The sequence below is a fragment of the Lutra lutra genome, chromosome 9 (assembly GCF_902655055.1).
Source record: "Lutra lutra chromosome 9, mLutLut1.2, whole genome shotgun sequence".
NCBI lineage: Eukaryota > Metazoa > Chordata > Mammalia > Carnivora > Mustelidae > Lutra > Lutra lutra.
The window spans coordinates 35,139,447-35,151,567 of NC_062286.1; the positions used below are offsets into that span (position 1 = coordinate 35,139,447).

Genomic DNA, 12,121 nt, shown 5'->3' on the forward strand with positions numbered 1-12,121 from the left:
CTCCCTGGCGTAGTGCAGCAGCTCTCCCTGGCGTAGTGCAGCAGATTCCCTCCCCGGTCAGGAGTGAGAGGGCAAGGCCTGGTCTTGAGAAGCTACAGAGGTCTGTGACAGTAGGGGCGGATTCGCCTGGAGCTAGGTGTGAACAGGTGAAGAGCAGGTGCGTGGGCTCTTGGTTCCCGTTCCAGCGACTCTCTGCTTCCCACTGGTGGTGCCTGGTGGGACAGCGGGTGAATTTTTTTCAAAGAGGGCAGTTTTTCAGACTCAGTATTTGTTTCTGTCCGTGAAGGCTGTTTGTAGAAGAAGCACTTTAAAGAGAACATGACCTATGTACCTTAATCAGTCTAAACATCATTCTGTGTGTATCTGCTGCAGTCCTGGCCTGCACGCTCCTAGGCAGGGGCTTTCACACGCTCCAGTGTTTTCGTTTCTTCTGTTTCGTTTCCTTTGGTGTTTAGCAGTTGGGAAGCCACTTTGTATTGACATCTATTATCTTAAATTGTTTACTACTCTGTTACTTTTTAAAGCAGAAATGTCCTCGGAGGCCCAAGAAATTGTGTTTTGTCATGTTTGTACAGCTGGTTTCAGAGACAGGATTTGATCTGTTCTTGCCTCTGACTGAGATATTCCCTCTCCCAGATTACCTCTTCTCCCTCACTCTCGTTAAAATGGTTTAGGCTTAAAAAATCTGTATTGTTGTCTGTCTTGGATTAGGCTGCACCGAAGATCTGCTCTTTTGTCTATAGCATTGCAATGCTTTGGTTTCCTGCTCAAACTACTCTAGGTTCAGCTTTACTTGGACTTCTTCTGTATGTTGTTCTTGGGTTGAGATTATTATTATTATTATTATTATTAAGATTTTATTTATTTGAGAGAGAGAGAGATGGTGAGAGAGAAGTGCATAGGTGGGGAGGAGAAGGAGAGGTAGGCTCCCCACTGAGTAGGGAGCCCAACGTGGGGCTCAGGACCCCAGGATCATGGCCTGAGCCAAAGGCAGACCCTTAACTGACTGAGCCACTCAGGTGCTCCTTTGGTTGAGATTATTTTCAATGCCATGAAACTGACATCTTTCAGAGGTCACAAAAGCAGGAAGAAATCAGTGGCCTTTGTTATTTCAGATGCCATGATCTGCACCTCTAATCCTGTTTGAACAGTGGTATCATGCCTTCTCTTTGATGTTAACATATAAGATCCTGGGGCATTACTATAGAAGTGAGAGGGAGTGGCTAAATATTGATTAGTTATAAGTTGCTAACATGAGTCTTACAGATTGTTTTATCATATAAAAAGCTGATAAGTTGTTTTATGCCATTAAATGAAAATTAGATTCATCATTCAGTTGAATTTGGAGAGTCAAGGTCTTATTTTTTCTGTCAGTGTTTTCAGGTCTGTAAGGATCAGGTTAGTATCTATCTCCGTCAGGTGACCAGTCTGTAGCTGAAGACCTCTCATTCAGAGGGTGGAGTTCTAGAACTGCAGGGCTGGGGTTGGGGGTGGGGGGCTGTTCTAGGTGATTTTCTCTGTGGTTTGTCCTGTGAGAACTGCCGTTGGCTTTCAGCATTCCTAATCCAAAGCATCTGTTTATCTTAGACTCTGTATGCTGCTTGTCGAATCACCAGTCATGTTTGGGGAGCAGGTAATTAAGCTGCCTGCAGAGCCTTAGGTCTGACATCCTTGTTTCGAGATCTGGTAAAATCATAACTAGACTGAATTTCAAACACTACTTTTAAGATATATGATAAGATTTATAATTGTGAAAAAATGAAAGTTGTCATGAAGGCTCTATGGATTTCACCCTCATTTCATTAAAATGTAACGTGTATTTTGTACAATAGGCAGAGAGAGAAACGAAATCAGTTTACGGCCTACATTGACCTCACTTCTCCCCTTTGTGAAAACAGAATTCCTTAGAACAAAGTAAATCCAGAGGTGGTCAGTAAGTGGTAGTTGGTGGAAGGCCTAGCCTGTTACTTCCTGTTTGTGGTCTGTACCCTGTGGGTGGAGGGGCCGAATGCCACGTGCACTGGTAGGGAGCCTCAGTCTCAGAGAACAGGTAATTATATATGTATTAGATTTCTCTTTTCCTTGGATCCTGAGGACTAAAGCAAGTTGGAGGACAAGATCTTAGAAGAAGAGTTTTCTGAGTTGTTCAAGGCCTTAGAAATCTTCAAGGATAGATCATATTAGAGATAATATGAAGTAACTTGTATAAAGATTCATATTTAATTAGTGACAGAATCAGTACTAGAGACAGGTTTTGTGCTGCTGAGTCTGGTTCTGAGAAAGGTCAGGCTGTGTTGATTTTGTAGGGAGGAGACTGCATCCTGGAACATCTCTAATTCTTCTATCTGATCTTTTTAAAATGCACTTCTGATTTTGCTGTCTCCTATCTTACATCCTTTTAGTGGCTTTTAATTGCTTTCAGGGTAAAAACCCATATCCTTAAAACAGTCAAAAATCCCCACCACCATCAACAAAAAACCTGTAGGGTTTTATCTGGCCCCTCTCTTCAGTCCCGTGCTTGCCCTGACACTTTTCCTCTGTGTCCTCTGGGACCAGCCAGCCTGTAGCCTGCCTTTGGTTCCGTGGGGCGCCTCCTGCTACAGGACCTCTGCAACTTCACTTTCCTTTGCCTGCATGCCCTCACAGCCCCACCTTAGCTCTTCTTTCTTCCTCTCTTGCCTAATCCATCCATCTATAGCAGATTACTTTGTGATGTGCTTATGTAGAGAACCAACCACTTTTCTCCATGTTTGTTGTTTGTAATTAAACACTTATTTTTGTGATTATCTCATTAATGTGTGTCTCTCGCTCTCTTCTTCCCCTTCCTTATATATTTGCTTGTAGCATCCATTAGTATAGCGACTGTATCCTCATTATCCTCACTGCTGAATTCCCAGCACCAAGCATAGTTTTTTATATATTTCCTAGATGTTCAGTAAATATCTGAGAATGAATAAGACAGTAAGTTTTATTAAAATAGGTCATTGGAGTATGTTTTTTTTTTAAGATTTTATTTATTTATTTGACAGACAGAAATCACAAGTAGGCAGAGAGGCAGGCAGAGAGAGAGGAGGAAGCAGGCTCCCCACTGAGCAGAGAGCCCGATGCGGGGCTCGATCCCAGAACCCTGAGATCATGACCTGAGCCGAAGGCAGAGGCTTTAACCCACTGAGCCACCCTGGTGCCCCTGGAATATGTTATTTTTGATAAAGTGTTACTTAGCATTTTAGTCAATCTTTTACTGAATTCATCTCATCACTAAGAGTGATTACATATATTTGAATTTCTAGCTTCATTGTGTCACCGAGCTGAACAGACACCGTCTAAAGACCAGAAATTATAGAAAGTTTTAGGCATTGGATATACTTGTTTAAAACCTGTGGTCAAGTAGGCACAACATGAAATTTGCCATTTTAATCGTGTTTAAGTGTACTCTTCTCTGGCCTGAAGCATTCACATTGTCACGCAGTCAACACCAGCATCCATCTCCAGAATGTTTGCTTCTTCCCCAGCCGAAACTCTGTACTCATTAAAGAATAACTCCCTATTTCCCAGCCCTTGGCATCCACCATTCTACTTTTTGTTGCTGTGATTTTGACTATTCTGGGTCCTTCATTTAAGTGGAACTATACGGCATATGCCCTTCTGTAACTCGCTTTTTTCACTTAGCTTAATGTTTTCAGGTTCTTCCGTATTGTAATCTCTGTCATCGTCTCCTTCCTTTTTAAGTCTGCGTAATATTTTATCATATTCATTCATCTGTCAGTAGAAATTTGGGTTGCTTCTACTTTGTGGCTATGGTGACTATTACTGCTATGAACATGGAGGTACAAATGGATATACTTTTATGATTCTATGGGCTTTTCCCCCTGGATCTATAGCTTATGATTCATTTAGCCTTAGGCAAGTTACTTAACCTACCTGAGCCTGAGTTTCTGCATCTGTGATGGGAATAAGAGTTGTATAAAACCTGCCTGTCCTGCTTTCGGGGGTTATCTGTTGACAAGAAGAGGGTGTACAGACACACGTCTGTAAATTGCAGATGTATGTGTCCAAACATAGAGAAACTGATGGCTCTTCAGGGGTTCCCCAGAGCATGCCTCGGGGCAGCTTCCTGGGCCTCCAGACTCTCGGAGGAGCATAGAATTCTGAAACTGGCCTCCCAGATTGGGTGAAAGGTAAGTGATTTCTTTCTATGGTACAAGTCTTTCTGAGCTTCCATCAACATTGCAGAAGAAGTTACATTGAATAGTTGATGCACCTTTGTTTAAGGTCATACTCACAAATGCTGGGCTCTTCTGGCTCTTGAGGCTGTGTCCTCACTGGGAGGGACAGAGATATGATGTCTCAGTGTCCTGGAGAAGATCTCTGGCACCCTGTGGAAAAATCTGGAAAAATCTGTCTCTGAGTTATATAGCATCAGTTTTAGAATTAAACGAGATAGTACTTGTGAATCACTTAGAACAGTGTCCGGCACAGTGAGGGCTTAGTAATACTAGTTGTCTGTTGAGATGATGATAACAGTGATACATTCCCCCCGCCCCTAGTTTTGTTGTGTCTCATTTACTTCTGATTATGGCATTATTGATTGTCTAAAAGGGCTTTTCTCATGCCATATTTACTGTCATTGTAGTAGATTTTCAAGTTTGAATATGGTCATTACGTTATGATCAATCATACATTTAATTTTTTTTTTTTTCTGAGAGAGAGCATGTGTGCACGAGGGTGGAGGTGGAAGGGGTAGAAGGAGAGGGAGAAGCAGGCTCTCTACTGAGTAGGGAGCCTGACGTGGGGCTCAATCCCAGGACCCCAGGATCATAACTTGAGCCAAAGTCAGACACTTAGCCCACTGAGTCACCCAGGCGCCCCATTTTAATATAATTGTTACAAGGAAATTACATGATTTAAAGATCTTCCCCCTAAAACAAGCAACAATTTTTATAATAAAAATCTTCCCATTAAGAAAAACATGGAAAAGTGATTAACTTACTTTCCTGAAAAGAGAAAGTTGACTTAACCAATAGCAATTTTATTCTTTGGATATTAACTCTGTAAAAAAATGCTAGCCATTAATCATGCCCTTCGTTCTTTTCATTTGTGAGTCCTGTCGAAATCACATACTCATTTAGGGCCTTGAGGGTACTGGGAATCTGGGGATGGTTTGTAAATCACATTCATTGCAACATTTAAAAGAACTGTACTCAGCAGAATAAATCTTTATTTTTTTAAAGAGTTATTTATTTTAGAGAGAGAGAGAGAGAGAGACAGTGAGCAGGGGGGAGGGACAGAGCTAAAGGCGGGGAGAGTCCCAAGCAGACTCCATACTAAGCGTGGAGCCCAATGCAGGCCTTCATCTCATGACTCTGAGATCACAACCTAAGCTGAAACCAAAAGTCAGTCGCTTAACTGACTGAGCCACCCAAGTGTCCCTAGAGTATATAAATCTTTAGATTAACATTTTAGGTACTAGTTTACATCAGAAATGTAGTCTTCAAAATGAGTATTAAATTGATTAACTGAGAATTCCTATAATTTTTTTAACTCAGTTTCCCAAAACTTAAGAGTACTATCCGTGCTTCCAAGGCTATAAATTAGAATTAAAACTAATAAGACTACCACTGCAGTAAAAAATATGAAATAAATTATTCTTCCTTCTAAATTTATCATGAAGGCAGGAAATGAACGTTGCTATAGTATTGTTATCTAATCTAGAGGTTTTAGTGAGATTTTCTAGTTCTAGTTATCTAGTTTCTTTACTAGATACTAGATAACTAGTTGTTATCTACTAGATAACTAGAAGGTAACTACTAGATAACTAGTTACTCTAGTTATCTAGTTTCTTTACAACAAAAGAAAAAATTTTTCCTGGTCCAAAATCTACTTGAGAATCACTTATTACATTTAGTTGTCCTATCGCTTTAATTTCCTTCAGTCCTGAATAATTCCTCATTCTTTGTCTTTCATAACCATGGCATTTTGAAAGTATAGGCCATTTATTTTGCAGAATGTCCCTTAGTTTGGGTTGTGGTTATAATTAGATATAATTAGGATAAATTTTTATTCTACTTAAGTCCATTTTGATGAGTTAAGAGATTTTCTTTGACCCTAAATTTTCAAATTTATCAACGTAATTTTTCATAATATTCTTTAATTAGAATAATTTGGTAAGTCTCAGTTATAACTAGTTTATCATCCTGTTATTGTTTGTATGTGTTATTTCCCATTTTTTTTCTTGATAGTTTTGCCAGATTTTTCTCTTTTTATTGTCTAAAAGAATGAGATTTTAATTTGGTTGATTTTTTTTTTAATGTATGTTTTCTATTTAGTTTTTTTTTTCCTGTTTATTTTTTTTTTCCTTCTACTTTTCTTTGGGTTTACTCTAATATTCCTATTCCAGCTTTTTAAGACTGATCTGAACCTATCAACTTTGTCTACTTTTCCATCATCAGTATTTAAGAATGTGAAGAATGTACCTCTCTATATCTATATCTCCTATACTTTGATATGTAGTATTTTTATTATCATTTGGTTCTGAGTATTTCTTAAGTTACTTTATAATTTTGCATTTAATTATGAGTTGATTTCCAAGGAAATGAGGTCCAGAAATTTAATTGCCTTGGGAGTTGTGGTTAGAGAACACTTACGATACCAATTCTTCTAATATATCGTGCTTCCCTTTAGGGCCTGAAACATATAATCCTCCACAGGGTTTTGCTCCCCAGGTCTTACACACTTTTACCTCAGCTTAGTAAAAAGGGAGCTTTCTGTTTTTGTCCATTCTGCCGTGTAGCAGTCTGGAAAATGCCTTCCAGGTAAAAGCTCAAGTCAGTGTGGGAGCTTACCTGTCCTACTTCTTCCTGAATTATTTTAGCCTCCCCTTGCCTGCATTGGCTGTTCTTCAGTTTCCTCATATAGTTGTTAGATATTTGTCTGCTTTGTATCTAAAATCAGAGCCGGCAAGAGGAGGGCAAGAAGTCCTAGTTGTGCTCATGCAAATGACATTTAGGGCCCTGGCATTGCTGTGGCCCTGCCACCCTGTAGCTTTCTTGGGATAATAATCAGAAGGTACGACTGCACATAAGGACATGACTCAGGGTGTCTTGTAGATTGATGTGAGTGAATGACAACTAAGTCTTAACACATTTGTTGATGAATGAGGGATTTTGATTTGAGTACTATACACTGAAGCAAAAATTGAGAATGGATGACATACTTCTCTTTTATGTATAAAATGTTTTGCCTTGATCATGGTTTACAGTTTACTCATAAGAGTTTATATTCACCTTCTGCTTGGAAAAAAAACATATGCTCATTAATTTTCAAATAGCTTTGGTGTTCTGAATGCTATGATTTGTGCTGGAGGTATACATGTAAAGTTTTTTGTAAAATGCTAACTGAGCAAATCAATAGTTAGGGTTGAATATATACGTGTATCAGTTAGCTGTTGCCAAAATAATGCTACATGTTACAGGCTTGGATTCTGAGAAACAGACTCTAAGATGGAGATTTGTATGTAGGCAATTCATTAGGAGTCAACACCTGTGGAAGAGAAAGGAAGGAGGCAGGATTGAACAGAGGAAAAAGGTGGGCTATGGTACAGTATGAATGAAGGCCTCAGCCAACTTCCTGGGACACTTTGAAGCATTGTCCCAAATCAGCGTAACAGGTGGGACCTTTGTATTCCTGCATCATTGGGTGAAGACAGTCCCAGGAAGAGGGCACGGCCTTGGGTGTTGAATCTTTCTTTAATCGAGATCATTCCAGATGTGATAGCTGAGGGCTGTCTGCTCACAGCACATCTAGCATGGAGTGAATAAGTTCTTTATTCTCAAAAGGGAAAACATGATATTTATTACACTACCCAGTATTTCAGTGGCTTATAACAACAAGCATTAAGTCTTAAATACTCCTGTGCAGATTGTCTAGGATTCTGCTGAACTAGACTGGGCCACTTTAGGTGCCAAGCTGCAGGAGGAGTCCAGATCTGCTCCCTGTAGATCTCATCCTCTGGTGAAAAAAGCCAGTAGCTCAAGAGGGCAAGTCCAGACATGGAAACACATGTCAAGGCTCTATTACGCCACATATCCTGAGCATCTTACTGCCAGTCAGGTCACATGTCCAGGCGCAGTATCCGTGGAGTAGAAGAATGCTCTCCTATGGAGGTCCAGGGGAGGGAGCGAATAAAATTGGCTGAATAATAATCTAGTCTACCATAGTGTGATTCTACTTAATGAACAAAAGATGAGAATTTCACTGCCAAGATTTCATTGTCAGTCTTTCTCCTAAAATACTTCTGTTTGTCATCTCCATCTGTTATGAATGAGATGAAATGTGACAACACCTTCACCACTATTTGGCAGAGAGAACAGCTTGTGCTCAGTTCTTATGATTTTTTAAATTTAGATTTGAATGGATCTTGTCGTGTGTATCTGTATCTCTATTGAAAACATGGTATCTTTGCAAAGTATCTAAGAGGGAAGACTTCCAGTTTTTTTACATTTAATCTTTAAATTCTTTGTCTTTAAATTGAGGTATACATACAGTGAAGTGTATTAAGTACACTTAGGTGCATAGCTTATAAATTATGTGTGTGTACATTCATGTAATCATCACCCAGATCTAGGTAAAGAGCCCTACCAGAATCCCAAAATGTTCTATTGTGCCTTTCCTCAGTGATCACCCCCCTACCCCTCTGCATCTGACGTAATCATTATTTTGACTTCTCTTACTACTGAGTGTTACATTTCTCAAAATCCATCTAAATGGAATCAGCCACGGGCACCTGGATCAGTTAAGCGACCAACTCTTGATTTCTGCTTGGGTCATGATCTCAGTGTCCCGGAATCAAGTCCCATGTGGGGCTCCGTGTTCAGTGAGGAGTCAACTTGAGATTCTCTCCCTCTCCTTCTCCCTCTGCCCCTCCTCCCACTCACACGCATGTACTCACTCTCTCTCTAAAATAAATAAGTAAATCTTAAAAAAATAAATAAATGGAATCAGCCAGTGTGTTCTTTTACATGTGTAGCTCTTGAAATTTTTTACTATCTTACTGATAAACCATAAGTCATATGTCAAACTCCCGTGTCTTAGCCTACTTCTGATAATCTTCACTTAATGTTGTCTCAGTCTGTGTTTTACTTACACTATAGCTCTTTAGGATAAGATCAGATTATATAAAAGTCCATTCAGAAGGAGCCACCTAGAGATGCCTGGGTGGCTCAGTTGGTTAAGCACTGCCTTTGGCTCAGGTCATGATCTCAGGGTCCTGGGATCGAGTCCCGCATTGGGCTCCTTGCTCAATGCGGATCCTGCTTCTCTCCCTGCCTCTGCCTGCCACTCTGCTGCTTGTGTCTCTCTCTGACAAATAAATAAATAAAATCTTCTAAAAAAACAACAAAAAAAGGAGCCACCTATATGTGTCAGAAAGATGGAGTGCGTATGGACTCCTAGCACATAATTTGATCCTCTGGTTTCTTTATGAAGTTGGTCATCAGTGTCAATAAAATTATTCCCTAGGAATTCCACAGTGCATATGTCTGATGGGATGTTTATTTTCTACACCTACTGGTCACAACAACACTCTCCTCTGGGCTGGGTTTCAAAAGTGGGCTTTGGGGGGTTTCAGAGCCTCCAGTCAGCTGTAAGTTGGACCCATTCTTTCCATTTGATTTGTGACAGAGCAGGAGTTAGTCTTCTGAAAGCAAATGCTTATTACTTCAGTGTTCAGTAACACTGTAAAGAAAAGAACCTTTGTAACAATCTAATCAACAGTCAAATCACTTCACATTTTGGTCATAATCACTTATAAAGGCTATGATATTACTTTGGTTCTTTGAAACCTTATTAGATAATAGCCTGTCATTTTTAAAAAGTGCCTGTAAGAAAAGCCTTTTCATTCATCTCACATGAACAAAAGGCTGAAAATCCTTTCACGCTTTGAGTGGCTGGTATAATATCAGCTGAGAAAAACTCAATTCTGTGACTTTTGGTTTCAGAGCACCTGTTAATTATAAAAATGACTTCCTGGAGCGCCTGGGTGGCTCAGTGGGTTAAGCCGCTGCTTTCGGCTCAGGTCATGATCTCAGGGTCCTGGGATCGAGCCCCGCATCGGGCTCTCTTCTCAGCGGGGAGCCTGCTTCTCTCTCTCTCTCTCTCTGCCTGCCTCTCTGTCTACTTGTGATCTCTCTCTGTCAAATAAATAAATCTTTAAAAAAAAAATGACTTCTACCTCCTGAGGAATCTCAGCAGCACAGTTAATTGGTGTAATTATTGATTTTGAATACCATTGAATCTTTTTCAGTTTTGTTACCCATTGTAAATTTAGTTTCAAAAATAATTGTTTATAGTAATAGATTACTAATTGAAGGGGTCCCTAAATGCTCTTAGACTCTGTTTTCACTTTCTTAAATCAGTTATCTAGAAACAGTAATTTCAGGGACGATGTACAGTGTTTAGCATTGTACAGTAAGTACTTGAACTGTTGAATCTGTCAAGGGGGAGGGTTAGCTAGAAAAGTGTTCAGTTGATTCTCAAGTTTGCAGAGCACAGGCAAAAATAAAGATTAATTGTAACATTTTTGTAACCCTTGCTGCAGAAGAGTGGGAAGAAATTCTCTTGAAAATTGAAGTTATTCCATGATTGTGATACATACAGCAATAAGCCTATACATGTGGTCTTAGCTGTGATTGTAACTAGGAAATAGATAATGAAATTCCTACTTGCTTTTGTTTTGTGGAGTCTGGTGATTTAGTTAAGAGAGATGCTAATCCTTGTTAAAGCAGTTAGTTACCATACCTTAAACATGTCTGTATGTCCTAAATCCTGTCTTTAGTTCTGTCAACAAATTTCTATTTTAGACCTTTTCCAATGTCTAAATGTATGACAGTGTAAATTTTTTTTTAAGATTTTATTTATTTATTTATTTAAGAGAGAGAGACCTGCATGAGTCGGGGGGAAGGACAGGGGGAAATGGAGAGAGAGAAGCAGACTCTCTACTGAACAGAGAACCTGATGCACAGCTCAATCCTAGAACCCTGGGATCATCACCTGAGCCGGAGGCAGACCCCTAACCGACTGAAGTCACCCAGGAGCCCTAAATACGTCTTTTTAGTGCATACTGTAGCCAGTAATTCTTTTTAGTAGGTGACTATGATATTTGAGCTAGTTTTATATGCTTGTATGAATAGGGAACTCACTTACAAGCTACATTTTAAGGGCTGTGTTGTCCAGTAGATGTGATGCTATCCCCATTTTGTGAAAATTTCAGAAGATACTTTGTGTACAAGGTCCAAGACTTGGCTTTCATGTGTTAGAAAGTTTAAATAGAACTATATCTAACTTGGGAAGGATTTGGTCACCTTGCCAACCAAATCTGGGCCACACCTATATGCTTATCCAGACACAGCGGAGCCAATCATCCCCTTTTGCAGTTTTCCTGCTGCGCATACCAGTGTGCATATATGTTATGAATGAATCTTTCTCTCTGGTAGAAAAACCATCTCAAGTTTTTCAAAGATTAAAGTTTTGGAACCTAAGTTTATTCACTGCTTTTGATGGGCAGAAGAATGTCTTTTAAGTAAGCTAGACCCAAGGGACTTTTGCAAAAAGCTTGGTGTATATTCCTCATCTGTCTTCCTTTCAGGTGACTCTTCCTATCACTGTCTCTTGAAATGTATAGGAAACCCTCGCAGCCTAGCTGATGGAAGCAAGCCTGGTCATCTCTTCTTGGTCTTAAAAAATCCTAACCCAGTTACTGTTTTTGCATGGATACGTACTTTTGTTTCACTTAACATGGATGTATAGTTTTGTTGAGTCACCTCCGTTCTCAATTCCATTGTTTTCTCTATCTCTTCTTCTTAGGACATCATTCTCTTAATCCAACCTGAGAGTTGTTTTTCCCTCTCTGGTATCTCATCTCTTTTTCCTTTATCAAGGAAGGCTGTGCCAGCCCTGTGCAGTAGCTGAAGTGATTTTGGTAACCAAGAGGATGGTGAAATTTACTGGCTTTCCAGTGTAATTACTTAGAGGCCCTGACTCTTCACAGGCAGGTTGCTATAACAAATGAATGCATTTTAAAAAATACGCATCTTATAAGGTACAAATCAGCATTTTCTTAAAGTAA

General features: G+C 39.7%; 1 protein-coding gene across 6 annotated transcripts in view; it reads left to right on the forward strand.

Moving 5' to 3' along the window:
- Positions 1–12,121, forward strand: part of MTA3 (metastasis associated 1 family member 3) — a 171,908-nt gene that overhangs the window by 107,206 nt on the left and 52,581 nt on the right. The gene's annotated exons all lie outside the window — the stretch shown is intronic.